This window comes from Sapajus apella, unplaced genomic scaffold, assembly GCF_009761245.1.
Source record: "Sapajus apella isolate SASKATOON/1434 unplaced genomic scaffold, GSC_monkey_1.0 scaffold66, whole genome shotgun sequence".
Taxonomy (NCBI): Eukaryota; Metazoa; Chordata; class Mammalia; order Primates; family Cebidae; genus Sapajus; species Sapajus apella.
Window position 1 is genome coordinate 7,334,751 of NW_022437006.1, and position 24,837 is coordinate 7,359,587.

A 24,837-nucleotide genomic window follows, 5' to 3' on the forward strand; every position below is an offset into this window, starting at 1 on the left:
AATTTCTATTGCCCAAATTATGGGCAGTGCAACGCCTCTCCAAAGATTTCTATGTATTGATAGGAAGTACTTATTTTCATCATTAGAGTGGGTTGAGTTCCCAGTGACTTGGTTGAATGATCATCTTCATCATTCTCTTTGTATTGTCTCTCTCTTGTTCAGAGTCAGAACCCAAGTCTTCCTGAATACCCACGCCAAAACTCCTAAATACAAAAGCCATTTGTGTAAGACTGAAGATGTGTGGGCATGATGGGAATTGTATCACAGCAAGGCAAACAAGTCTACTTTTTATAAAATGTGTTCATATTGCTGGAAAATTCTTGGTCATTTCTTAAGTTTCGGTTACAACTTTCCATCATGCTCCTCTTTCAGTTCTTCTGTGCTCGCCCTCTTATCCCCAAATTACTACTTGATTCCCAATATGTGACAGATGGCTTTCTCCTTGTGACCCTGGTCTTCCTTCTCTCCCACCCCACCAACTTGAACAGGTTATTATATCCTCTATCCAGCTGTTCCTATTCTTAAAGGATAAGAGATTACTTTCAAAATTGGTATGATTATGTCCTTTGGATTAATAAATTTTCACACTGATATGCATTTTTTTAGCCCTTGTATGATTAAGTTCTTAAGGAGTTAAATTTTTAGAGTCAGATTGCTGTATAAATGGAAATTCATCTTTTATGTTTGACCATATGTTAACTAACTACCATTCTGAAAATTTGAACCAATTTTTATATTTTTATATTTTTTTACAGCCCTTTTTCAGGTGAGCTTTGAAGTGCTCTCTATTGGGAGGGACAGCTTCCTCCCCTAAGCCATGAAGCCAGTGATCTACCAGACTGAACATTCAAAATCATATTTTTCTCTTTCCATTGTGTCTATAAACACTGTTGATAAATATACCCATCTTTAATACTTGTAAGGATTAATTGCAATATCATATGAAAGTGGGAAGTCCTCAGTAAACACTAAATCTAATACTAAATTTTAAAATATGCATTTGTAATATCACTACTACAATTTGTGTATCTGCACTAGGGTATTCTTATTTCTCTACTTCAGTCTTGTAACACTTAACTTTAGAATTCTCATACCACTGATCACATTGGAACAAAACAAATTTAGACACACAAAAACAATATATCACACATCCTATGAGTTTGTTATAACCTTTTCCTGAAATCTGAACATTTCCTTAAAACCTTGAAAACTGAAGAAATTATTCCAGTCCCCTACTCACTGGTTCTATAGAAGCTCTGTGCAAAATTATTCTTCCATCCTACTTTTAGAAAAGTAATGAAAATAGTACCACTTAGTGGAAAGAGCCCAGTCTTTGTAGTTAAAGTACACAAGGTTCAAATTATAAGTCTTCTACTTATTAGCTGTATAATCATGTAAAAATAAATTCTCAGTTTCAGCCTCAGTTTCTCCATTTATAAAATAAGGTAACATTATTTATCTCAGAATTTTTTTGTGACATTTAAATTGCACAGGCCAGACAACAACCTGTTAAAACAGATGTGAATGCCCTTGACATTCAATACATACCAATTTCCTCTCTTAGTTTACTTTTTATGTTTATTATTGACTGTGCTTTAAAAAATTTTAATTTAAGAATGATTAAGTCCATTAAATTTGGAATAAAGATATTTCTGGGAGACAATATGATAGAATGATAGAGTATTAATAGCATATGTTTGTAGTCAAATACATCTAGATTTGATTATCGACGCCGCCATTTCTTAGCTCTGTGAGTTTGGATAAATTATTTAATCTTTTATATGTCTGTTTCTGGTGTAGCCAATAATACCTTCCTCCTAAGTTTGTTATCAGAATTTAATTTTAAAATGGCTTGGAGAAAGGTGTGCGTAGTCACCTCCCAGTTTAGCAACCACTGTCTACCTGGACGATGAAGGTTTCCCCTTTGTTGTGTTTAAAGTGGTTGCCAGTTAAACCACAGAAATATAAAATTTACCTAGTCTATTAAAATATAAAGTCTGCAAAATATTTACTTCTAATCGTTATTTGATTACATATTTGTCTCAGGAACAGAAAACTGAAATCCCGCAAAAGGTTTATTTCATAGTAAAGACATTCATACAGAATTACAAAAAAAATCAATGAAGGAGAAATGACATAGTGACATTAACTTTTTATTTCAGGGCCCCATCCTATAACATATCTGTCAACACACTGTGTAATCCTTTGTGTATCTGCTTTAGATACTAACAAAGTCAAAACAACTGATTAGAAAACTGATTAAACACAGGAATAAAGACAGTATAAAATATGTAAAAATAAAGTTGATGAAAATGTTTTCCGTTAGTTTATTTGTTGAAGTAAAGCAAAATTTATCCAATAGTGCCATATATGGACTTCTGCTCACTTAGGGGTCATATTCTTATGGGACCAACAGAATTTTCCTTTTTGTTTTTGTAATAGGAGGTATAACCTATTAAATTAGTAATGCTAAAAATGATTATTACATAGAGAGCATTCATTCATTGTTGAGCTTTTTTAAGAGGCGGGGTGTGTGTGTGTGTTTAATCTTTCTCCTGAACATCCACTATCAAATACCATTCACTGTGAGAAACAGTCATGTCTTCATTCTTACCTTATCCTTTGGGACTCTGTCTTGAATCCCCAAAGAGCCTGTAAAGAGTGCCTGTTGTCTGGATGAATGGGGAGCAGGTGTGCAAGTGTTACTCTCATGGGCACTTTATCCTCCAGCTGAAAAGGGCTCAAACTGTTCTTGTGTCACTGGTACAAACTCATAAAATTTGAGAGTGATGGTCCTACATGTTCATGGAAAATGATTTAAATCACACAATTATGTTTACAATGATGAAAATGGCCTGGGTCTCAAAACTGGTAATACTATCAGGAGGTCCTCACAAAGTTGATAGTCACTCATACCAGAGATAGGTTTATGTTGACAACTTCCTCCCCTGCAATAACAACAAATTAAGGCCTCAGTTAAAACAAATAAGTGACCCTGGAAACAAAGGCATTAGAGCAGATGACAGGAAGAGCTACTATTTATTTCCAAGCAGTATTCAAAGAAAAACTCTGCCAGGAATTTTCAGAAATGAGTAGTTGTTTTGCTTAATCTCAGACCATCTACTGGAACAATGCATTTTTAAAATGTTCTAAATTGTGGAATTCATTTTTACTGTTTTTTTTTTTTTTTTTTTTCTTTTTTTTTTTTTTTTTTTTTTTTTTTTTTTTTGAGACAGAGTTTCGCTCTTGTTGCCCAGGCTGGAGTGCAATGGCGCGATCTCGGCTGGCTCACCGCAACCTCCGCCCCCTGGGTTCAGGCAATTCTCCTGCCTCAGCCTCCTGATGCTTTTCTTTTAATAAAGAATCTAGACTTCCAGAAATCAGAAAAAAAGTGATTAGAGATACACTATTTGCCAAATATAAGTTAATAGCTACTGTTACTTTGAGTGGATTTATGTTTCATCAGATATATTCAGCAGATTGTTTGACTTCAAAATTTATGTTTCTTGTTTATGACATTAGGAAGCTAATTTGAGCTACATAAATCCCTCCCTCTTTGAGTAATTTTTAGTGTGAGACAAAATGGAGCTTTTGAGTAAAGAGAAATGATACATTGACTATACCAGTACAGTGAGGTAAAAAATAAAAATCTATACTAGAAAACTGGGAAACAACCCAAGTGTACTTTCTTGCATTTCAGTCTGATGACAATAACATTTGGGAAAAAACATTTTGAATAAAGAGTGTGATGCTCAACAGGGTCCTAAGACAATTATCATAAATTGATTTGGCCTATTGAAGAATAAAAAACCAATTTATTAAAAAGATTTGAAAGATACCCAGAATTGTGTGGAAGGCTGGAGAACTAAACCCCAAATCAAAAGGAAGGTGGGTGGTTAGAAGCTCAGCCAAATCAAGCCGCACATCTAGGCCAGGAGGACCACAGGGTTGCGACTGCAGAGCCCTGGATGCCAGCTCACATCCCTGGAGCAGCAGATGCTGGTTCTAAGACATCACACTTGTAGCTCTGAACACTCCTGTTATCCAGTCCCTAGAATCTGAAGGCCTCTGTCACCACCACTGCTACCAAAAGATTCTTCATGGTCTTTGCACAGGAATGTAAAAAAGTGAGTATGTAGCTCTTTTAGCCCCTATAATAGGAGACAATTAACTCCTCTCTTCCTGTAAACGGCCAAGAAATTTTTGTCATTCATGCTAGCATGATATTAAGATCATTCTTTTCCTCATCATTCAAATTTAAAAAGTTATTGCTTTGTAACAAAATACAGTCATTGCTCATACAAATCCAAACATTCCATTACTCTCTTAACAAATGGAGCACCTCAATTTCTCATTAAGGGATGCACTAAATTCCATCTTCAGAATTTGGGGATGATATATATTTATCCTCAATATATTCAGTCAATATTCAGTCAAGATACTGATTCAATATCATATTCAATATCTTACTACCTATGAAAAAATTATAAAGTTAATGACTACTCTTGGAAAAATAAATTGTGATACACACACATACACATACACACACACACACCATGGAATACTACTCAGCTGTAAAAAGAAATGAAAGAATGGCATTTGCAGCAACCTGAATGGAATTGGAGACCATTATTCTAAATGAAGTAACCCAGGAATGGAAAACCAAACATCGTATGTTCTCATTCATAAGTGGGAGCTAAGCTATGAAGATACAAAAGCATAAGAATGATACAATGGACTTCGGGGACTCAAAGAAAAGGGTGGGAGGGGGTTAGGGATAAAAGACTACACACTGAGTACAGCATACACTGCTCAGGTGATGACTGCACCAAAATCTCAGAAATCACCACTAAAGAACTTATTCATGCAAGCAAACACCACCTGTTCCTCCAAAACCTATTGAAATAAATAAATACAAAGAAAGACCACTCTAATACTCTGTATACAATAATGGTATACCCTATACCCTATATATAGTAATGATATAGAGAAAAAAATTGTAAAGATATGTGTATGCACACACACACTATATGTATATACACACATATACTATAAACACATATGTTGTATAAAGTATGTACACACATAAAAGCACATATACATCTACATATATCTAGCTACATGTATGATGCATATATACAGGTAAATACACACATGCATACAAGAAGTGACTACAATAATCACTCCCACAGTTTCTTGTAGGTCTTAGCTACATATTTGACTCCCCTTTTCTACTTTATATTTCAGGGTCCTTTAACTTTGACATGCATTTCAGTTGGCTGAAGAGCCAACCCTATGTAATATTCTTCAACTGTTAGTATCAGACATAACAATAAAAGGAATTATCCCAGAGATTATCTGTTTTCCATCCATAATCCTCCCAGCCCTTACTGAATAGTAGCAATCCCAACTCCCCGTGATAATAAGGATCAATGACCCCAAAAAACATCAGAAATCTGGTTTTGTCTATTCACTCAATGGTGTGAAAAAATCCCAAAATAATAAGTTGGCAGTTTTCTCTTCTAATTGAATATAATCATTATTGTGTCACTTGGTGAAATATAAAACAACAGGGCCAAGAATCTTGGGAATAGAAAACAAAAACATCTTGTGAGTGGGCTGTTTGGTATCATAGTGAGGAATTCCTTATGTCCACCTTTGCATTCTCAGATTCCTAAATTATGTCTACCGAAGAAATAGCACTATTGGTTATTGGTTTAAAACATTTACCATTTCCTAAAGGACAGCATTCCAGCCTTACAAGGCATTGCTTCCAGATGGTGGGATAAATAAGCCTTTTACAAAGCATTCAACCATTCTGTAAGCCCAGCAACTTCTGGGAAGTGGAGTCTTCATAAGAGCTATAAATTTAAGGGCATTAGCTCTAGGCTTTGATTCTTTAATTGTACAGTGAGGAGAAGACATGTGGTGAGGGGTATGATGGCATATAAACCATTAGTGAAATTTACTTATAATGATGCTAGGAAGAAGTATGATAGGAAAAGCAAATTTATGTCTAGAATAAATGCCTTCGAATGAGATCAAATTGGAATAGATACTTCCACCCATGAAAAAAATCAGTTTATTATAATAAACCAACCATCAGGTAACTAACTAATTGTCCTGAGATAATGGGAACTCGAGGTAGATTGTTGTTACTTGAAAACTGAGAAGTCAGTGATGGCAGTAGCTGAGTGAATCTTGGTGAAAGCAACTCTATTAACAAGTTCTTGCAAACCATTTATACGTGAGAATATGACCCTTTTCATCAAGTCACTCTGCTACTAAGAGACATAATAATAGATGAACCTCTTTGCATTTTGGAGGCAATGTGTATTACATGTAGGTATAAATAAATATAGCACTTTACCTTTGACCTAAAAGCCTGCCCCTTTTGATGGGGTCCTGAGCAAAATGAGCTCCATTCAGTCCAGACTACAATGCATACAGTTTTACCATTCACCTGCCACATTGCTTTGAACTCATCAAACATGTATTGGCAACATCTATGAAATGAAGCGCAAGGATATCTACAGAGCTTGTTAATGTCCGTGAGCTTTTTTGTGGGCATTCTCATGTAATACATTCTAAGACCATTCTATAAATTTTAGTTCCATATCTGTTTCTGAAAATTCATTCGTTACAGACAAGATTTTCATGTGTCTTTGATTTGGACCATCATTTCTCCTTCCACTCTAAGAGAAAAATAAGATCTTTCTCTTGACTTTTTTTAATGCTGGGCAAATATCCTTTCTTTGCTATCTACTATGGACACACTTTAATGGGGCTCCAATGCATCCATAGACCCTTTTAAGCTCGTGCCAGAGCATCATGAAAATGTATTTGTAAAATAAGTAAAATTTTTTTTTCTTAATTTTATCAGTCATCTCATCATTGGAAATGGGTTGGCAAAACAGCACATATAGGAAAGCAACAGTATAAGCAACTAGTTTATGCAACTGATTTTCTTCTACAGAAACAGTAGATCTAGTCCCATTTTTCCACTTCCACTTGTTGCTGTAGTACTGCTTGGAATGACTTTATGTCTATGTAGGTTAGAGAACATCTAGTTCATATTGGGCATCTTGGATTACATGATTACCTAGTTTTCAATGTCAACCAAGTTACAGTTTTTTAAAAGTAAACAGTTGCCAAAAATAAAAATAAGGGTGTGCTCTGAAATAAGGGCGGGGCTCTCCACTCCCATCCTTCTACTGGTTCGCTTTCTTTTTCTTTCTTTTTTCTTAACTTGCTCCTATGCTCGACCTTGATCACATGGACTTTAATCTGCTAAAAACATTCTGAGAAACCTTGAAATCACTGTGTCAGGTGAGTTGCAGAACTGCATTCATTGCAGCCTGAACTAAATGGAACACTTTTTCATTCTATGAACCCAATCAACACTGGCAGACTTTCAAGCCAAAGATTAATATTTAACTCTTAGATGTAATATATCTTAACTCTAAAATGCAAATAAAATACCAATTACTATGTCTCTCTCTTAGTAAAATAAGACACAGGAACAAATTCCTAGTTTTGAAGTGGATGTCTTTATATACTTCAGTGATATAGACTAGAGGTTGGAAAACTGTAGCTTGCAGGTCAAATCTAGCCTGCCACCTGCTTTTTGACAGCCTGTGAGCACTGTTTGAAGGGCTCACTGTTAAGCCATGGGTACCTACATAATGTCTTTGATATTGACCTTTCACTTCAAATCCTAAAATATGTACCATCTGGCCCTGATCTATGGAAACATCACTGGGGTGAATAATCTGTATTTTCCTCCTACTCTCTGGCACATATATATATATGTGTGTGTGTGTGCACGTGTGTGTGTGTGTGTGTGTGTGTGTGTGTGTGTGTGTGTGTGTGAGAGAGAGAGAGAGAGAGAGAGAGAGAGAGAGAGAGAGAGAGGCATTTAGAATTCTTCTCTGAAAATCCTATCAGTATAGGTAACCGATGATGATACCCTGTAGGATAGTAGAGAAAGATACTGAAGAGTAAATTAGGTCACAAAGCTGATATAATCTTGAACAAGATGATAAAAGTATACTGTTTTCTCTGCCAAGTAAAAGCATGCTATTTAAGAAAAAAATAGGATTGGCCATCTCAGCTGTATGTCATTTGCCAGAGATATATTGATTTTCTCAAAAGTCATGACCCGATTAGCCTTTGATAATCCATTGTTATTCTCCTAGTTAAATTTGTCTTTTATATGATGTAAATTCGAAAGTTAAAAGAGGATACTATAGAGACTGACACCCTTGTATCTTTCCAGCTGTCTTTGCTGGTGGCTTTAAGCTTCATAATTCCATCAGGGATACAATATTGGTTTTTTACTTACTCTTTTGCTAAGGCAGAGAAGTTCAAAGGATTTCCACTTGATCCTTCATTTTAATGAAGTTCTTACTAAACATACAGTCAAATGAGACTTGCAAATACTGGAAATATCATTGCCAAACATACCTTCAAGAATTGAGTGAAGAACCAAAGTATTGGTTCAGAGTCAAACTGGGCATGATGGACTGTGTAATGTATATTTAGCTCAGTTCAAAATTCTATTTTATTTCCTGAATATCCTAAGTCCTGCTTTGGTGGTAACTATCTTACCCCTTTACTTAAGGGACTTTATGCATTTGAACTAAGTCAGGTATGAAAGCTGACTAAGTGTACAACATTCTTTATTGTGCTGGTTAAACCTCTCTTTGCTTGAGGTGGAAGTATTTAGGTTTTACATATAAAGGATGACTTTAGTCATTGTAATAGGCAGAATAATGACTCCCATAATCTCAAGCCTAGGAACTCCGAATATGGTAGGTTACATGGCAAAGGGAATAATGTTTATAGATGGAATTAAGTTTAACTTAAAAGTAATCATTTAAGCTACATTTGTAAGTTACATAATATGATCTGCTTAACTTAAAACTGAAAAATTATTCTGGACTATATCCAGGCATGTCTGATGTAATTGGAAGGATCCTTACATGTGGAAGAGGTAGGGACAAGAGGAGGTCAGGGCAATGAGATGTGATGTGATAACAATTAACCCACTGTTGCTGGCTGTGAAAAGGGACAAAGAGACCATGAGCTAAAGAATATAGTTGTCCTCTTGAATCTGGAAAGGGCAAAAAAAATATTATTCCCTTAGAGTTTCCAGAAAGAAATGCAACTTGGGCAATACCTTGATTTAACCCAAGGAGACTCATTTCGAACTTCTGAACTAACAAAGCGATGAGATGGTGAATGTTTTCAGCCAGTAAGTTTGTGGTAATTTGTTTTGACAACCATGAAAATCTAATACAATGGTCTATCGATCTATTTTATTTCTATGAAACCTGTAATCTATTAGCCATGGCAAATATTCCTTCGGGTCAAACTCTTTTGATTTACCATGCTGGTTATGCTTTTTCTCTACTAATTGCATCCTCTGTTCTTTTCTTTAGGTACCTCTAGGCCGCCACCATCCAGGGATCCTACTACCGTCACTAAAATTAGGGAGCCCAATGCAAATGCAGCATCTACTAATACCTCTGAAAACAAAAATCCACTAAAGTGCTTTTCAGAAAGGCTGGTGTTTCCCTCACCAATGGATTTCTCAAAACCTTGAAAAGAAAGTGTCATATAGATCCACAGGAAACAATATTTGTTGGCGGGAAGGGTGGGTCATTCCTTTTCTCTGTAAGTCTTTACATTTTTTCCTGTGCATTTTACCAATAAATTTCTGTAATTGCAAGCAGCTTCAGCTAGTACCACATTTGAATCAACGTTTTAGTAAGCTAATTATTATTAAAAGTATATCTGAGGAAGTCTGATTTCTTTGATTATTAATGACCAAAAATGCACATAAAGACATTTTTCTAATATATACATTGTTAGTACCTCAGTAAACCTCTCTCTTTAGATCCTAAGACAGAAGTTAGAATAAAATAATGGATTCCACCATAACAATATTTTCTTACTTCAGGTGAGATTTATATTTTAAACTCATAAAGGCAGATCATTATGTAAAATAACCAAACAATTAGTCTTTTGTAGAAGCAAAACTCTTGAAAAGCTGACGGTATCCACCTTATTACTTTTAAAGCTTAGAAATTTGCTTTCTTTGTTTTCTTACAACTATAAATGAGATAAATACCTAGTATGTTATTTTGTACACTGAAGTGAAGAAAAAGAATTATATTCTTGTAACTATTATTCCATCTTCCTGTAAGGTGTTTATTAACACCTTACATTAATTATCTTTGCACTTAGACTAATACTCATCATCGACATCTACCTTCTGTTTCTTTTTCAAATTCATATTCTATTTAAGTTTTTTTGTGACAATGTACACGTCAGATGTGTAGGTTCCATTCAGCTGTTACAAATATTTCAAACTATTTTAAACCAGGTGTAAAATTTTCATCTTTCTCAAAACATTCGTTTAATTTTATAAGAAAAAAGGTATTATTTCAATCTAGAGAAGTTTCAAGATTAATTTCTAGTCAAATCCTCCTTAAAAGATTTATTTCCTCAAACAAAGACGAGTTTAAAATAAAAATATGATGCTCTTTGGGAAAGCTTAGTGGTGAAAATGTGCTAATGGATTAATGGTTGCTTCAGGGGAAGGTGTAATTCACATTCTGAGAGGAGCAGCTGTTCCATGATGAATGGATTGGGGGCTGTGCTTCTGGTGTTTGATACTACACAGAACATCTGATGGACATCTAGCAAGAGTTGATCAGATCCTGATTTTGTTTTGTTTTGCTGTTGTTGTTTGTTTCTTATCATACCCTAGAATATGGCTAGCTATATTAAACTGAAGAGCCTGATCATTATGTCTTTCACATAGCAGTGGTATTTTGGCTGGTATTAATTTTGTTGTCAAAGATACAGCTGTTGTAGGAAATATTTTGAATTTTTAGTACCATCTGGTGTGCTGAAGGAAGAAGTAGTGCTCTGAGCATTGGCATCAATCCACTTTCTAAGTGGCTAATACTGGTGCTTTGAAAAAGGTGCTGTCAAAATGAGAGATGAGAGAGTCACTAATTTGAGCTGTTTTCATCCTTGTATCATACCACAAATACTGAATACGCCAATTAAAACAAACATCTTTAGTATGTGTGCGTGTTTAAAAAAATTCAGAATAGTTGATTATTTATATGTAACATTGGAATTATTAATAGTTCATGAGCAGAAACTTATCTGCCACAGAGTATAATAAAGCCAAAATGAGGAGGTATACCAAGCGTGGTCTATACCTTGGTAAGGAAGGGGATAAATTGGCACTCATCAAAGTTAAATTGGTTTTCTCTTCCATCATTCTTTATCATTGGATATTTTATTCAGATGTTTACTAAACTCATCTTCTTTTTCTCAGAATAGGTATTTATTAAGTTGGTAGAAATGAAAAACATAATTACTTATGACATAATTTATTTTACTTCAAAGGCTTGAGATATTTTTTGCAATGATTGTTTCCAGGACCTGAGAGTTCCTCAAAGGTCAAAATATAGTAGAAATAAGACAGCTAGGCACTTGTTCAGGACACACATCTGTAAAGAGTACTAAAATATCATTGGTATACAATAGCATCACAATTATAATAAATGTAATAAAATAAAGAAAACGTGTTTACTGTAAATTCCTATACAAAAGAATATAAGTGGTAGGAGGAACCATTTTGATAGGACAGTTGAGGTTTAGGGTGATGGAATTCAGGATCCCAAAATATGGCATCTTGGTATTTGAGAAAACAGCAGAAGCAGGATGGTCTCTCTCCCCTTCCCCTCACCCTTTCTTTCTGAGAGCAGATCATGAAACAGTTCTCTGACCACCCTCTGAGTAAATAATAGGATTATCATGTGTGAGGTGTCCACCCCACATCCCAAGGAAAAGAACTTCCTTATCTCTGAAGTCATAGGAACACAGAGAAGAATCCGAACAAACAGGCCTTGCTAACTTTCTCCCAGCTTATTACCGTTAGATCACAACGCATTTTGTTCAATCACACTTCTCCACAACTGTCAACATTTTTTAAATCAAACTTAGCATAAAAATATACAAGTTTCTCTGATTCTTTGAGTCTTCATCCCCTTATGAAGTCTCCCATGTCACATAAAACATATTACATAAATTTGTATGCTTTTATCTTATTAATCTGTATTTGATTATGGGTGCCTCAGCCATGAACCTAATGAGGAGTAAGAAAAAGAAAGTTTTCCTCTTCAATAAGTATGAGAAATACCCCAAGGGAGGATACTTAAACAATAATAGATTCTTGTTAAAATAATTTTTAAGGTAAGTGTATTATCTGTTGTTTGTATATAATTTTGGGTTCCGGGGGTGAATTTCTAGAGAGAATAGTTTGCATAGTGATGGGTTACCTCTGTCCACTTCCCATGCAACACTTGTGCTCTTTTCCAAATAAATGGAACTTTAGGTAAGTTATAAAACTTACCTAAAAATATTATTTTTGAAGAGGCACAGAAGGATTAACTTTTTAGGGTAATTGCAGGTATCATAATAATCCTGGGTTGGAGAGATATTACATAAGTTATAAAAGCACCATGCAAATATCTGTAAGTGAAGGGGTATATGTGAAGCCTGAAGTGCTGTGGCAGTTCAGAGGAAGACAGGATTTTATTCACTTATTCAAGTGGGTTGAATTAAGAAAAAATTGCCATAGAGGAACTGGCATTTCAGCTAAGAATTGGATTTCAGTCAGTGATTTTAGTGACAAGAGATGTCTAACAGAAGGAAAATATGAGCTAAGACTCAAGTAGATAAAAATTCAGGGTGTTTGTGAGGCAGCTGGTAGTCTGGGGTCACTGACCTGTGACGTCTTTGTAGGAGGATAGTGGGAAAATAGACTGTAAGGATTGAATGTAAGCAAAACATGGAAGGGCTTAAGTGATGAGTTTGACTGTTTATTGGAAACCCCTGAAGGTTTTGAGATATATACAGAAAACTAAGGCCACAGGTGGAAGAAAAGATGCTGGCAGGGAATAATGAGAGTATACAAGTGGGAAACTCATTAAGTGTCTACTACAGTTATTTAAAGTTGCCGGTATCTTGAATTAAAATAAATGAAAATGGAAATGCAGTGACAAATATAAGCAGTCGTTTAGAGATCTAATCACTAAAACTTAGCAACAGAGCAGATGTTGGAATTGTAGTAAGGTGAAGGCCATCAAAGAATGATTGAAATTCTACAACAATTATTAGAATAAAGCAATCCAAAAATGAAATTTTCATAGAAAAACTGTGAGGTGATGATGAGAGTTTGATATATATTAACTTGATTTTAATTTGACTTCATATTATTTATACTATTATATGATGCACAAAAGTTTCCATCATATAATGGAGGAGCACGTTGGTGAAATAACTGCCATTTATTGAACAGCTACAATTCATTAGTTATATGACAGTTATCTAATATAAGGTTTACATGTATTCCTCCCAAACAGCAAAATAACCCCTAGGTGTTTTGGTGTTTACCCATCCCTGCTACAAAATAATGAAACTGATGTTCTGATAGATTACATTATCTTGTTAGGGTGATATAAATAACAAGGAGTAAATGTGGAATGTGAATCTACTTCTGTCTGACTTCACTAAACAGAAGAATTGAAATACGATAGGAAGAAGGTAAGCTTAGACTAATGGATGAGCATCTGACTTCAGACAGGGGATCTTGTCTTTCTCAACTATAAAAGGAAATAGGCAGAGGCTGAGTAATCTCCCTCAAAAATAGATTTGTTCTATTCAATGAATAATATATGACAGTCTTCTGATTGATGGACAGTAAGTTAATTTTCCAGTGATTGTAGGGCACATTTGATTTCAGAAACACTAAATACTGACATAACAGGCATTTTAGAATTAAGACTATATTGTATGATATGAGGTTGGCTATTCTTTTAAGATTGATATTTTCTATAGTTTGCTTCTATTCCTTGCTCAATGGAAGGGATATTGGATTGAATTAAATAATTTTTGTAGCATTTAGATAAAAATATGTTTATTTTCTTTTACTTCTCTTATTCAGCCACCACTTACAGTTAATTGATCTTCAAGGGTTCTCCATTTTACCAACTCGTAGATACTGCCTAAATCTCTCTATTCATCCCAGTCTCCATTACTGTCATCCTCCCCAATCTATTACTGGCCCTGAACACATTCTTTCTGTTTTATAAAACTAACTCTCTATATTGCAGTCCTTGTGATAATTTCAAAGGATAATTCACTATCTTGCTGAAAACTCTTCAATAGGTTCTCCATGTGCTTTACATAAATATGAAAATCCACAAGATGGCCCAAATTAAAGACTGCATGACTTGGGCTCCGACACTCTTTTCAGAGTCAGGCATAGATACTGGGCATATGAGAGTCCTGATGACTTTTGGCCCTATCTTTTCTACTCAGGATCATTACTCTGCTGCAAAAACTACAATTACTGTTCATTTCACCTAAATTTTTGATGCATTTTTTTGTTTATCTTTACTTCTTAGAGTTATACCAGTTTTGGTCTTTCATGTACACATTCACAGATATCATAACTGGAAGTCAAGGGAAATTGTTGGGGTTGGGAGCTGGGGTCATGAACCAGCATTTCTGATTTGCCATACTAAACTAGAAATACTCATTGTTGTTTAAAAAGCCTGTAGTACATTTCAGTCTTTGGAGGTCATGTATTAGATAGCACTTAAAGGAAGATCATTAAGGTAATGGTTCCAGAGAAGTTAACTTTCTTCTGCTACCATATTTCTCCTTTTTGGAGTTTATTTGAGAGTCAGATTCAGGCCCCCAAAATACACAGACAGGAGGGGGTCATATTCCAGAAACAAACCAAAATAAAGGCTTTGCTCAGCTAAGACCTGTTTCTGTATATATCAAACTTTAGAGCTCAGTTGTATAAACAAGGATGTTATATGTTCAAATTACTATATTTTATTATACAGCTTACATCTAACTTGAACACAAAATATGAAAGCATCTCATTTGTTATGTGGAAGTATTTACAATTTGTACAACCAAAGACATTTACTTTGTTCCATGTTCAAACTATTTTTTGAGGTTTAAAATCACCAGAACATAAACTATGTTAGAGAAATAAAACTGAGAAACTAAAAGAAAGGCAGCAGGAGGAGAAGGGGACTAGGAGAACAACCACACCAAACTTAAGACTTCTTTTGAGAGAAACACATCACTGAATTGAATTCATCAGAAGGAGACTAGCAAAACATTGAATTAATTAATTAGGCACTACTCTCTCAAGAAAGCCACTATCCCTGTGCTTTCAGTGCTGGTCAGGAATTCTTGCAGCACTTTTTCTGATAATACACAACTTCCCAAACTTCCTTCTTCACCCCTTAAACATATTTATTTTGTGCCCCATTAACTCTAGATGACTGTAAGCTAATTTTAAAAACTAAACAATCAAATTATTTCAAGTGGTTTTCATAGGTTAATGTTATTCTTCCCATTAAGATTGAACTGTTGTGCTCAAAGAAGTTACTCAACCGATGCTTATTGCAGGCAGCATGGCAGCCCAGCGAGGTGCCTGGGACCCTCAGTCTTCATCAGTGTCCCTTAAGTTGTTCACATAAGCAATCACTTAAGCAGGCTGCGGAATGTCACCCAGACCTGTTTGTTCAAAATCTCTACCCTAGGTGTGCACACCCATGGGCAAGTGAATCTACTGGAGAGAGAGAGTAGTGTTCTAAAAGATCAGCTAATCTAAAGCATTTCTCTACCCAGGTCTAGAAGAATTAGTTGCTACTAATATTGCATAATTTGAGGGAAACTATGGAAATTTCCCCTTCTGCTGGCCCCAAATATGTCAATTCTACTCTACTCTCCTCCCCTAACTTGTCTGTGAGTGAATCTCAAATTCTAGAACTGAAGTTTCGTTAAGTAAACCTTTCTTGCAATGTAAATTCAAATCCTAATTTTAAATTTGTGAATACCTGGGAAATACAACAATTACATTACTAATACAAGAGTAGTGTTGCAAGAAAAATAAGAGCCGGGAAAGGGGTCTGAGATATGTGGATAAGGTAAAAATCAAGGTAGAAAAATTGCAGAATGAGATGTTTCCATTTTCCCTCTCTAAAATACTTTTCCTTATCCAAAGCTTTGAGCTCATTATAAAGTGAAATGTCCTTAGATGCTTAGAGTCATTTGAGACCCTCCGAGAACAAAGAAGGGGTGTGTGTGTGTGTAGGGGGCGCATATACAGTATCTCATAAAACTACACATAGTTGAAATTCTGCTATCCACCAAATCACTGTCTCTTAATGCCAGAGAAGTAAGAGACACCTCCAGACATTCCACATAGCAGATTACTGTAACAACATCTTAAGAAGCCTCAGACAGGGCCCAGAGACAGAAAAATAAATACAGGAGTTTAAGTGCAGTTGGTTTCATCCAGGAACATCAGCTCAGCAGGGACAAGACATGAAACAGACCTATGCTTCAAACATACCACTGAGTATCTAGACTATTTCCTGATATAAGTTTCTTTAATATAAATATCATAGTAATACAAATATACATACTTTTACTAATGTCACTTTAACTGTTTCTGGGCTGTTTTCATAACTCTGAAAACACAGTGCCCTTGGTTAAGAAGAGTTGCTTTTTGAGTCTTAAAAAGTATTATGGCTAATGAAATTATGCCTTATAATTCCATTTAGGAATGAAATAATATTCTAAGAAAATGTGTTTTTTATTGATGATCCATTCTATTTTAATTTTCATTTTACACATTGACAAATCCTTGACAAATTACTATAGTAGAAAACAGACAGCAACTGTTAAGTAACAACTTGGTCCCCATTGTTAACTGGATCTTAACTTATCTTATTTAACAAATGTGTCATTATTTAACGATGATAAGGAATGACTGCAATGACCTCTTGTATATTATCAGGAAATTTTAAGAATGTTTAAGTGTCATAAAGAGATAATTTTGAAAGCTCAAATTTTGCCATACAGAAATAAATACTGTCAGCATTCTGATACATCTCCTTCTACAATATTTCTTGTGATTCTGAGTATGCAGTTTTCTGCTTGTATATGTTACTTTCTTTTAAATTTGCAATCATTCTGATTTGAACAAATAATTTTTTTAAATCTTATGAGACAATTGGAAACGTTTAATCACTAAGAAGATATTTGATCATATTTAGTAATAACAGATAATTTTTAAATGTAATAGTGTTATTGAAATTATGTTTTAGAGATAAAGAGTATTAGTAGTTGGAATGATATAATGCCTTGGATTTGCTTTAAAATAATCCAGGGAAGAGTAAAATGACATAAATTATGAGTTAACAGCTATTGAAGATGAATGACAAATACATGGATGTTTGTAACACTATTATTTTAAAAGGTTTTAAAATATTTTAAGTTATAGGTTATAATTAGTGGTATTATGTATACGTGTGTGTGTAGATACGCACCCATTAATAAACACTAACTTAATTTTCAATTAACTTAAATTTTCTATACCTTTATTTATTTTTATGTCAGTTTAACCTATTAAAAGCTGAGATAGGTGTGTAATGTCACTCAAAACAATTATGTTGGGTGAATTTTTTCCTAAGGATTTTTGTTTTGCTTCACCCTGAAACTAAGTTTAATTGTATTAACATATGTCATTGCACTTTGTTCTTTTTTTATTGTATACATTTTATTGACATATGTCTCTCTAGTTCCTGTGAGTCTTCTTTGCTTTAGGTTCTTTTTCTTTTCTTTTCTCTTTCTTTCTTTTTGAGATGGAATTTCACTATGTCGTCCAGGCTGGAGTGCAGTGGCATGATCTCAACTCACTGGCAACCTCAGCCTCCTAGATTCAAGGGATTCTCATGTCTCAGCCTCCTGAGTAGCTGGGACTACAGGAAGGTGTCACCACAACTGGCTAATTTTTGTATTTTTTGAAGAGACCAGGCTTCCCCATGTTGTCCAGGTTGGTCTCGACTTTCTGGGCTGAAGCCATCTGCCCACCTCATCCTCCCAAAGTGCTGGGATTACAGGTTTGAGCCACCTTGTCTGGGTTGCCTTAAGTTCTAACTTCCATCCACACTTGTTTTTTCTTTTTATTTGTCCCTAGTTGATAATTTTGGAACGTTCCTGTGTTGTGGTGGTCGTTGCTGTTGTTTAACATTCTCTGACATTTTGTGTTTGAACTTAAAAAGTATTTAGTGTTTTCATAAATGTTAGTTTCCCTTTAATTGAGGGTTAAAGTTGATTAATTTTTTTTCATAACTTTATGTTTAAAATAGAAGTTCTCATCCTGGGTTTTATTGGTTTTGCTCACTAGTATGTACATGTGGATGTATTCACAAACACACACATGTACACACAACATGTGGATCATTTTTATTTTCTTTTAAACTCTGCAAGAATTTGGTAGTTATATAAACCACTTTTAGTTCTACTAGTTATAAAAAGTAGGCATTGTAAAAGCTGAGGTGATGGTTACCCCACTTACTTTGATGTGATTTTAATGCATTGTATGCCTATATCAAGATGTCTCATGTATCCCATAAATATATACACTTATATAGCAATAAAAATTAACAATTAAAAAATTAAGCATTGTAAAACAATTGTAATCTTGTTTCTCTAAATTTGAAAGCCAGGAATGAAAAAAAACTATATGAGAAATTCAGCATATCTTTACGTCTCTGTTCATAATTGGTCCATTAGCCATTATTTGTTGATATATTATAGGCTTGGTTTCAAAATATTATTATTAAATTGTTTATGTAAAAGAGCTTTCCTTTCAGGTAGTTTTGATTCAGAATTCATTTCTGTAAAATGCATAACAAAAATATCTGGACATGTTTTATTGATTTTAATGTTCATCTGTAACTTCATATTGTGACATATGTATACGTATATATATATATATACACACACACCCCTTATAATGTTTCATATAAAAGGCGTGTATATACACGCCTTTTATATGAAACATTATAAACATTGTTTTACAATGCTTAATTTTTTAATTGTTAATTTTTATGGCTATATAATATATATATATATATACACACACCTTTTATATGAAACATTATAAGATGTATTTTGTAAAGCATATTATAAAACACAGAATTCATTTCATTTTATAGCGTTTATTCTTAAATTTATAGTACTTGTGGAATTTACTTTTTCAAATGATGATGAGAAACTATAAGAGGAGAGGACATATTTCTGCTTATTCAGTGAGGCCAGAATTATCTAAATACCAAAACCACTCAAAGACTTGACAAGAAAAGAAAGCTACAGACCACTATACTCTGTGGACTTAAACACAAAATTCTTCAAAATACCTTAGCAAATAGAGTTCAGAAGTCGATGTTAAAGGATGATAAATTTTTGTTAAGTAGGGTTCATCCCAGGGATATCACATAATTTTATAATTTAATATTCAATCAACACAATTGACCATATTAACAAACTAAAGAAGAAAAAGTATATGATCTTCTTAGTAGATACAATAAACCATTTGACAAAATTCAAACTTTATTCATGATAAAGAGGCTCAATAAACTAGGAATATAAAGAAACTTCCTCTACCTGATAAAAATCATTTATCATAAGCGTACAACATCATATATAATGGTTTCCTCCTATAATCAATAACAAATCAAGGAAGTTGGCTCTCATCCCTTTTATTCAACAATCTACTGGAAGTTCTAGATGAATTAGAAAGGTAGAAGTAACATTCTTTTTATTTGTAAATAACGTGATCAGCTATGTCAAAAATCCTAATTCTCAAAAAGCTATCAGAAATAATAAAAGAATTTAGCAAGTGCAAAATTGTTTAGAATTTAAGATCTATATAAAAACTTTATTACTATGATAAAAACTTTATTACTATGCACTGGCAAAAATTGGAAATTAAAAATATTTTAATACTATTTAGAATAGCATCAATAATATGTAGGAATAATTTAACAAAACATATGCAAGATCTTGTAAATGACAAAACATCATTGTACAAATTTAAAGAAGACTAAATATATAGAAAGTTAGATCATGTATATGGTTTGAAAGACTCAATATTGTTATCATGTCAGTTATCTTTATTTTGATCTATAGATTTCAGTGCAATTCCACCTAAACTCCTAGCAAGCTATATTTTAGAGTTTGACATTGTATATATAAAATAGGAAAGAGTGGAAATCATCCAATAGCCCAAACAATTTTTTTAAAAAAGAAAACAAAGTTGGAGAATCCTTCCTGAGTTTGACACTGGAAAGCCGGTAATTGAAACAATATGTGATTGGCATGAGAATAAACATATGGATGGAAAAAAATATAGATATCAGAAATAGATGCACAATTGTACATAAACTCATTTTGAACAAATGTTTCAAGGTGATTCAATGAAGAAAAGATAGTCCTTTCAACAAATGATGTTAAAACAATTTATATACATTCAGAGAGAGAAAGAAACTTTGGTCTTTATATCACAAAATACTGAGATTTAACCAAAAATAAAAATGATTTAGCAAGTGCTAAATTTAAATGATTTATTTTTAGTTAAATCTCAGTATTTTGTGATATAAAGACTAAAATAAACTAAAAATGATTTATTTTTAGTTAAAGCTCAGTAATCAGACTTAAATGTAAAAGCTAAAATTATTAAAGTTCTAGGGAAAAAAAACTAAGAACTTAGCTTTTACATTTAAGTCTGATACTGATTTTAACCAAAAATCTCAGTATCAGACTTAAATGTAAAAGCTAAAATTATTAAAGTTCTAGGCACAAAACCAAAAGAGCATCTTTTGATCTTAAGGTAGCAAAGATTCTCGGTACATAAAAAAGCATAAACCTTAAATTAAAAGAAAAGTGATCATTTAGTAAAATTAAAAACTTCTGCTCTTTTTCAAATGACACTTAAAACAATGAAAGGCAAGATACTGATTGAAAGAAAGTCATTTTCAAAATATATATCTGATAAAAGACCTATTCCAGAATGTATATAGAATCTTACAATTCAGTAATATGAAGACATGGCAATGGGCAAAAGATTTGAACAGACACTTTTCCAAAGATATATGAATGGCAAATAAACATATGAAAATGTGCTTAATATCATTAGACATTAGAAAAATGCAGATTAAACCTAAAGTGAGTTGGTTTTTAGAACTGGCTAAAATGAAAAAGACTGACAATACCAAATGTTGACAAGGATGACAAGCACCTGGAACTCTCATATATTGCTGGTAGAAATGCAAAAGTGTGTAGTCTCTTTGGAAAACAGATTGGTAGTTTCTTATAAAATTGAATATTCACTTACCATGAGATGTGGTGATCCAACTCCTAGGTATCTATCAAAGAGAAACAAAAACCCATGCTTAGATGAAGTTCTACTGCAAAATTTGTAGCAGCTTTATTGTAATAGCCAAAATAATAAATGTCTATCAACTTTGGAATGAATAAATACATTATAGTATATCCATAAAATGAGATAGCAATAAAAAGAAACAAACTACGATATGAACAACAATAAAGATGGATATCAACAGCATTATGCTAAATAAAAGTACATGCTGTATGACTTTGCTTACATGACACTTGGGTGACGGAAGCAGATAAGTGGTTTCCAGAGGCCAGAGCTGGAGGAGAGAATTAACTACAAAACGGCACAAAGACACTTCATGCAGTGATGGAAATGTTCTATATAATGATGGTTGTATTAGTCCACTGCTATAAAGAACTGCCCGAGAGTGGGTAATTTATAAAGGAAAGGGATTTAATTGACTCACAGTTCCACATGGCTGGAGAGGCCTTAGGAAATGTACAATCATAGCAGAAGGCAAAGGAGAAGGCACCTTCTTCACAAGGCAGCAGGAAGGAGGATTAATGCAGGAGGAACTACCAAACACTTATAAAACCATCAGGTCTCAGGAGAACTCACTATTATGAGAACAGCATGAAGGAAACCATCCCCATGATCCAATTACCTCTATCTGTTGTCTCCCTTGACATGTGGGGATTATGGGGATTATGGGGAATATAAATTCAAGATGAGATTTTGGTGGGGACACAAAACCTAACCATATCAATTGTGACAGTGGTTACATAACTAAATACATTCATCAAAACCTGTTCAAATATACATTTTGAAGTGTTGGATTTTATTTTATGTACACTATAACTGAATAAAGCTGATATTTTTAAAGTATAAAGAAGGCAAAATAAAAACATGTTTGCACCAAGAAAAATCCTCTGAAGTCAGTATTATTCTAACTAGAGCACATGAAGAGCTTCAGCAACTTTAAACAGAAATACAGCAATGAAGGCAGGCCGAGGAATTAAGAATAATAAACTAATACATTTGTTACTTTTTAATAAATTCACAAAATATTTAGTAGCTACTATGTCTGTACAGCATTGAGCAAACTAATTGAGATATAATATTTATTTAATCATGACATTTATCTTTCTGTGCCTCAAATTGTAGTTAAAAGATAGACTCATAAACAAGTAATTATTGTAGCATGAAGGTGGATGTTGAAAATATTTTGAAAGTGCTGTGTGAGTATAGTGGACAGAGCTGGGATTTGACTTTAGCCTAAGCTCCATTTTAGTAGGTAACTCGATAAATATTTAGTGATCTGTTGATTCAATTCAATTGCTCTTGATTGAGTATATGCCCTATATCTAGCACTGTCCATGTAGTTGCTTAGAGGAATTTGCCCACTTGAAGCACTAAATTTTTTGTAAATATGTTATTTTCTCTAAAATGATTTGGAACTCCAGTTATTAAAAATGTTACCCTCATCTCGCTCTTAGTAAGACAGAATTAACAGGAAGTGAAAATAGAAGATACAAGATAATTGTTTTACTCTTGAATGTAAATATCTCAGTTTGCCTTGGCCTTTTGCAACTAGCAGTTGGCCACTGTGATAACATTCTGTTTGGTTGGCATTATCGCTCAGTTTCCTTCCTTGTAGAGAACGTTATGCAGATTGGCTGCAGCTGTGCTCCATCAGATTCTTTTCCTCTAGGCTACAGGGTCCTTTGACCACTACTCCTAATTCCCCTCCCTTCCTGCTCAAGTGTATTTCATCTACAATGCATTTAATGTGAAGTTTGACAACTTCTTTTTTCCTGAAAGAAGTATAAGTGCTTTTCTCTTTATGAATATTTTTCATAGATTAATTGCTTCCTCTTTTATTACAAAATTTCTTGGAATGTTAAATGTACTGAGAAGCACAAGGTCTTTAACTCCCTTTGTCCCAGAGAAGTAAGATTCCCAGCAGACTGCAGATTCTTCCTGAAGTGCTCTGGAGGCTTTGGCGAAAATGAACTCTTCTCAAGTAGTTAAGTGATAATTCAGCAATTCTCATAGAAAATAAGAATCCAGTATTTTTAAAATCTAGAGTTTAACCCTGAAATGTGTTTACCTTCCTCACAAAGATGTTATAGAAAGACATTTTTGAAACTAACAATCTTTCTTCTCTTCAAGTGAAATTATAATGAGCCATGTAAGTTTATTTGTATATTTCTGACTATTGGTAAATAAAATTAAATGCACATACACATTTATCTTTCAAAGGAATAGCTTCATACCTTTATTTACAAATACAATTGTAGCCTTTTATTTTTTAATTAATGTATTTGGTTTTTTTTCCTGCAGTATTAGCAGGAAGTCCAGTATGCTACCCATGTCTTAATGGTCTAAACTCTCTAGGTATTGTTATAAAGGGCCCTCACTCCATTTTACTCACAGCAGGAGAAGAGAATACCAATTTGATCACAACACAGTTTTATCGTTTCTCACTACCATGTGCTGTTTTATTCTCCCAAATGTCCTGACAGATAGTGCCTGTGCTGTGCTGTAAGGGGTGATTACATTTCCTTACAGTTTAATTGGTAAAGGGTGCCCCAGATATGATGTCTTAAGGGTACAGCTTTAAGCACTCATCACTTTTAGTTCAAATTTCTAGCAGCTACCTCCACATAAACCTAGAATCCTCATATTCCTTTTCTTCTGGCAACCACATGCATTCCGCTAAGGCTACTTAGAACTATTAGAACTCCCTTTCAAAGGGACACTCCCTCAGCACTCCCAGAATGATTTCCTGTCCTCATTGGTACCTTGAGATTGCTGGCAATTTTTCTTGCTAAAAAAGAGGAACACACTTTGGTAGGCCAAGGTGGGTGGATAGCCTGAGTTCAGGAGTTTGAGACCAGCCTGGCCAACATAGTGAAACCCCAGCTCTACTAAAAATACAAAAAAATAGCTGGGTGTGGTGATGGGCACCTATAATCCCAGCTACTAAAAAGGCTGAGGAAGGAGAATCACTTGAACCCAGGAAGCAGAGGTTGCAGTGAGCCAAGATCACGCCATTGCACTCCAGCCTGGGCAACAAGAGCAAAACTCCATCTCAAAAAAAAAAAAAAAAACAGAGAGAGGATGTGCGCACGCACACACACACACACACACACACACACACACACCACACAATCTGTGGTAGAACAATGCCTTTAATGGATATCTCATTATTTTTAAATGTGGTGATATTATATATGTATGTATATTGGGATATCTCATTTGTAAATATGGTGGTATTATATATGTATGTATATGTATCTATGTACAGTCAGCTCTCTTATCCACAGGTCCAACCATGGATTGAACTGAATCACAAATTAAATATATTCAACAAATAATAATCAAATTATAATACAATAACAAATAACAGTTTTAAAACAGTACAGTATAACAACTATTTACATAACATTTACATGGTATTAGGTATTGTAAATCATCCAGAGATCATTTAAAGTACATGGGAGGATGTGCATAAGCTCTATGCAAATATT

At 34.0% G+C, this 24,837-nt stretch overlaps 1 long non-coding RNA gene across 1 annotated transcript; it reads left to right on the forward strand.

The window, feature by feature from the left end:
- Positions 1-1,461: 1,461 nt before the first annotated feature.
- On the forward strand, positions 1,462-24,837 carry LOC116530419. Its single transcript, XR_004259984.1, has 3 exons — positions 1,462-1,473; positions 10,807-10,818; positions 24,717-24,837. It is a non-coding gene; the product is annotated as an uncharacterized LOC116530419 (long non-coding RNA).